This window comes from Rhipicephalus microplus, chromosome 8 (genome assembly GCF_043290135.1).
Source record: "Rhipicephalus microplus isolate Deutch F79 chromosome 8, USDA_Rmic, whole genome shotgun sequence".
Taxonomy (NCBI): domain Eukaryota; kingdom Metazoa; phylum Arthropoda; class Arachnida; order Ixodida; family Ixodidae; genus Rhipicephalus; species Rhipicephalus microplus.
In genome coordinates, this window is record NC_134707.1 from 56,968,613 (window position 1) to 56,974,612 (window position 6,000).

Consider the following 6,000-nt stretch of genomic DNA (forward strand, 5'->3'; position numbering starts at 1 on the left):
CGGGCAAAAGTTCACCATCTATATAGACACCTTAATGTAACGAAAGAACCTTTCGTGTCAGTGGCATCAAACGCAAGAAGATCATAAAAGCCTACAAGTGATAAGAACGAAATGTTACTTGATATGTCATCACTCTGTTGTTACTTCGCTTCAAGCTTGAAGACAATATGCCATATAAGGTATATATGGTCACGAAACAGAATACAATAGTAGTGAATGCTTTAAAAGCAAGTGATTCTTACCTCATTACGCCAATCTGATCGTGCCCTCGACTAACCGCTTGAAGTTCAGAACCGCCTTCGCCGAATTCAGGTGTTAGTGAATGGGCGCGACTTCTACTAAGGCGTGCACCACCTCGCGCAAGAATAGAAACGAATCTGCATACGACACTCGCTGAGGCATTTTCGCACCTAACGTCCTTTTAACAATCGACTGAGAACGTTCAAACAATAGCCATCTTCGCAGGCGGAAGAGTGCGGATGGCGAACAGTGCCGCGGAAGGCAAGGCCGCGTGCAGACGCCATATCGCCTGTTTTAACGAGAAGCGGCGTTCGTGGTATCAGTATGCAAAGAACATCACTTCCTACGTTCTCTTTGCTTCGTTGTCCGTACACACACGCGCGATCTAAATGCGGCCGCTTCGAGAAACCGCTAATAGGGTTCCGGCGTTTTTTAGACAAACCACCTTCGCGCGAGGAACGCCGGACGCTGCTTCCGGAAGCGCCCGCTTTGATTGGCTACTGGAAGCCGTGCTATGCAGGTGCGGCACTACAGTGTCTGGCAAAGCGAAAAAACAATCAACAACGGAAAGGTCTGGCGACAATGCTGTCTTCGAGCCGGCCTTCGCAGGGGCCCCGAAATATAACTACTTCGCTCAAGGACACCTACATATTCCTTGGGTTTGTCGCCGAGCTGTTCAATAGCTACATGTCCAGGACAGATGCTGTACTGTACCGTCTCTTTTGTTTGAGTCTCTGGTATAACGGTATGCTTATCGATGAGCGAGCAGCGGGCACACAAAATCAATGTAGGGCAGATTACGTCAGAAGCTTCCACATGTGACTGCGTCTTCGGTGATGCATACCGGCTAATTACGTGGTGTAAGGAAAAGTTTAATCCTGTATAAATTCAGCCGTCAACCACACTGGACTCGTTTTAATTCGTTATCCAACGTCATTCGATGTAGCTTGAGTACTATAGAATCCGTATTCTTCACTGTATTCAGCTTTGGTGCGCACTACAAACCATGATCGCTGCAACTTTCCTCCCAGAACGTCTGCTGTATGCCTATGCGGTAATCTGCGATTATTGCCAGTATACCTGAAAACTATACCTTGAGTATCAACCGAATTGTAAATGACAGCGTTTCGTTGAAATAGGTATGCGCAAATGAATGATCGCTTATGTGCAAGGCGTGGCATTCATTGGATTTGCTATAGCGGTGCGGGAAACAAAAAGTATTGCAAAAGTGACACTTCGATGTAAGCGGCATTCGACTCATACGTAACTATCTTTTATATTTAAAGGTCTATTATCCCCCGGACATCGTTATAATAGGACAAAAAAGTATCCAGTGGTATAAGCGGAATTTCTGTATAAAGGACACTTTACTTTAACCAGGACGCTAGAGTGACTTGTCACCATCCTTTCTACTGCGATACAACAGAGCAAAATATCATGCCGAGATATAAGTGACACTTATAGCGGCATCGTGCAGCCACTTTCCGTCGTGATCACGTTATACAATCTAGATCACGCACGTGATCACGATCAACAATTATCGCTGCTACGCCGTCCAAGCTAATCGGAATCGGGCTTGACCAGGACGTCAATCAAATCGAGATGTTAGAGCCACATCAATGACGATTCGCGTATCGCGATCGTCTTGATCCAGATACAGCCATATTGTGACCAAATATCCGCTTGAGGTGCAGCGTTCACATATCTGGACACAACTTGTTTTGGCAAGTTCCTCTGACTATAGGGGCAAATGAACGGCAGGATACATTGTGCATGGGATCAATTGAACCTTATATAGTCAACGCGTCTTGACTGAACTCCAATTCATTCATGAACAAAACTTTATTAGGACTCCTGAAGCCCAATCGTGCTACGTATACTAGCTACTGATCACTTTGGTAAAGAAATCACATCACTCGACGGGTCGCTCGTGGTACAGCGTTCCAGGATCAGCTTCACAAGTATTCCTTTTCTTTTCTCAAAATGAACACAGCGAGGAATGAACTGAGTGTACAATTTGAGCCCAAGATATCCTTATTTTTGTCATAAAAACAGAACAAGACTGCTTGTAAAATACTTAAACGTTTGAATACACGATAATTATGAGTAAGTGGCAAAGCCAGCAACACACACCATACATCTTTTTTTAAATTTACTTCCTCCGAATGTAACATCGAGTGCCTTAGAGTTATGTTGCGCGAAATTCAGACATTTACGTACAGTACATCCTAAGTAGCGCCTCAAGAAGATATAACTGTAGCCGTATACTGATCCGAATCGAGCCTCATTTTCGCGCTGAAAGGTGACCGTGTAACAGCGGCATTACATATGGAAACTAAGAAAACGATTTTTTCTCCTAATTAGTAAATTAAAATTTCACAATAGCAAGAAAACGACTCTCACCACGAGAAGACGCTTGATAAGCCAGAAAACACGAGAAAAGAAATTGAAGCTACAGCGACTCCACCTTCCGATTGCCGTACCCAACGCCGTGACGTCACAGATTCTCGACGGCGTAATCTAGTTGATACGTAGTTCCTGATCCGTCAAAATTAAGAATCCCCCGTCCTCCGAGGAGCCGACAAACGTAGCGTACCAAGTTTTAGCAAACATCGTTTATAGATTGCTCAATAACATATCACAACACAGTACAACCTATCAAAAGGTATTATACATATACACGAGCCATTAAGTTCCATATGCCTAGAATGAATAATATTCTATAGTATAGGCGCTTCTGGAGTGTGCCTGTGTACGAGCACTTTCTGATCAGCGCTCATATGACACCTCAGATCACTAACCCTGAGTCATTGTCTCAGTTTGGGTCAGAACTTTTTAAAAAAATCATAGGACATTTAAATAGTCAGTGACAAAAGTGATGACACCAGTATTTACTTACTTTTATCTTCTGTAGATAAGTCATGTAAGCAGCCTTTATTGTTGTACTTGGCAGTTTTTTTGTACTTGTATTCCGTATGCCCCGCCACAGTGGTCTAGTGGCTAACGTATACTCGGCTGCTGACCCACAGTTCGCGGGATCGAATCCTGACTGTGGCCGCTGCAGTTCTGATGGAGGCGAAAATGCTGTGGACCCTTGTGCTTAGATTTAGGCGCACGTTAAAGAACCCCATGTGGTCGAAATTTTCGGAGCCCTCCACTACGACGTCTCTCATAATCATACGGTGGTTTTGGGACGTTAAACCCCACAAACCAATCAATCAATTGTATTCTGTATGTGTATTATGTGGTGTGAATATAGCTCACGTACAAAGTGCCAAGTTGATGTTACTCCTGTTTTCTGCATTGCTGATCTGTATACTACGATGAGCAGTATACCTGTTACAGTGTGTCCATCTGCTATCGTCTCAGTAGCGACTGACAGTTCGGAAGATAAATAAATAAAGAGGTATGCAAATACTTGCAATGACATCTCGGAGTTTCATACTCAGCGGGGGAGGGCGCTACGTATACATATCCAGATGTGCCGTGAAATCGCATGCACAGTCGCGTCGAGCAGGCGCCTGTGTTGAGCCGGCGCCTCATTGGACAAACAGCGCCACTCAGTCGCCAGTGCTGGGCCAGGAGCGAGGTCAGCGTTTCATTGTCTCTTAATTGGCATTCTTTTTCGCGTTAGAAACGAAAAATAAAACAAAGACGGAGCTCCGGTCGGCCAACCATTGCGTCACGTAACGCAGCTCAAATTTGAGGGAGACAAAGACGGTGGCTTTGCCGTGTTTATTGCGGCACGGTCGACCTTATTTCCGGGCGACCCGGACTGCTCTCGGGCCGCTGGTGGACACTGTCGAATGTCTTCAATTTCAGAAAATGGTCTATTAGAGAACAGTGTTTTTGATCACGTGTACCAGTGGTCACGTGGGGACGATAGTTATAGCGCTAGAACAGAACGACGATACATAGACAAGAAGGACACGAAGGACACGAGCGCTAGGGATACAGAGCGTGAAAGGATAGCCGTGGTTCCATGCAAACACCAGATATCACACAGGCTCAAGAAAATCGGAAAACGAGTGGGAGTTCGTGTCCTGTGCTCACCAAATCACCATCCTCACCAAATGTACAAACAAAATAGCGCTCTTGTCCTTCGTGTGCTTGTCTGTGTGTCGTCGTTCTGTTCTCGCACCAGAACTATCGTCATGCCATACCAATTAGCTCAAGCTGCCACACTTCCAAGCTCATGTGGGGTTCTTTTCTCGAACAATTACAACGATAAGGTGTGTATTAAATTGATAAGAAGTGCAACCGCAGGTCATTGAGGGGGTCTGACTGGATTCCAAGAGAAGGCAAACGCGTCAGGGGAGAGCGAAAGTTAGGTTGGCAGATAAGATTAGGAAGCTTGCAGGTGTAATTAACGTGGCAGCAGAAAGCACAGGACGGAGTTGATTGGCGGAACATGGGAGAGAGAGGCCTTTGCGTTGTAGTGCGCGCAGCCAGGCTGGCTGATGATGTCGATTCGTGCGTCAGACGACCTGCCGAGACGAGCTTTCGTAACAGCTTATCGTGAAAATGGTATGAACACTAATGTCTCTGCATGACCCCCCTTTACACTGCGATATAGGTCAATGATCAATTACGCCAGTAAGCCACATATGTCCACGTGTGTCACGATTCAACCATTCCTGGAGAAAAAAATATTTTAAATATGTATCAGTGTTGACTCTTAGGTTCCAAAGGCAAATTTCACGCAACGCATGCCTGCCAAACTCTCCCCGAGAAACGGAAGTGCTGAAAGTTGTCGTGTTCTCTGGAGGCGTTGCGATCCTGGACCACACTGACCTGCTTGACCAGAAGCCCACAGACATCTACCTCTTGTCTCCCTTTTAGCCACTTCTCAAGCATTTTCTACTCCACCGAAAATGCTGCTGCCGCAGCCGGGATTCGATACCGCGACCTGTGGGTCAGCAGCCGAGTGAGTTAACCACTAGACTTCCACCTAGGTGGTTCGCAACCTAACGACTGTTTTATACTTATTTAAGTACATCTGCTCAAATACCCAACATGATGTGCCTGACCTCGTCAAAACAAAATGAAAAACGATCACTTGTGAATATAACAATCACATATGATTACAATGCCTCGGATCAGCGCGTCTGCCAGTAACAGAATACATATATATCTCAGACTTAGAAGAGAAATGCAGACTGGCTTAAAAGTGAAGTAATTTCAACAGGCCGGCTAACACTCTTTCTCTTCTCTCCCAAAGCGGTTCATCAATAGCATTATATATATATATATATATATATATATATATATATATATATATATATATATATATATATAACAACTGGAAGGCTGCGAGGTGAAATCCTAGGAGCGTCCTTCGTAAGAGAAATGACTGACACTTATATGTGTACAGTCATCTCTCAAACATGTTTGGGTACACCTGATTTCGCGTGGAACCGGGCAAGTCAAGTGGATTATTATTTGTCAATAGTTTAGTCGGCAATAAAAGAACAGAAAGTGACCAGCAAAACCGGCTCTCTTTGCTGGATACGGTCCCTTTTGTTTCTTTTTCACACTTTCAAGTTGCGCCTGATAATTGTATCCCACTTTCCCAACGGCATATTAAGCTTTCTGCCCTTCTTTTATAACTCTTTGCTAAATAACTTTTATAACTCTTTGCTATAAAGACGTGTGCTTTCGCGGTCTCTTCTAGCGGGAGGCTCGATGGAGCAATTCTTGGAAGGTCTCTCTGTGACGTCAGACCGGAGCCAGTCCAACTCGAACGAGCGGGAAACGGAA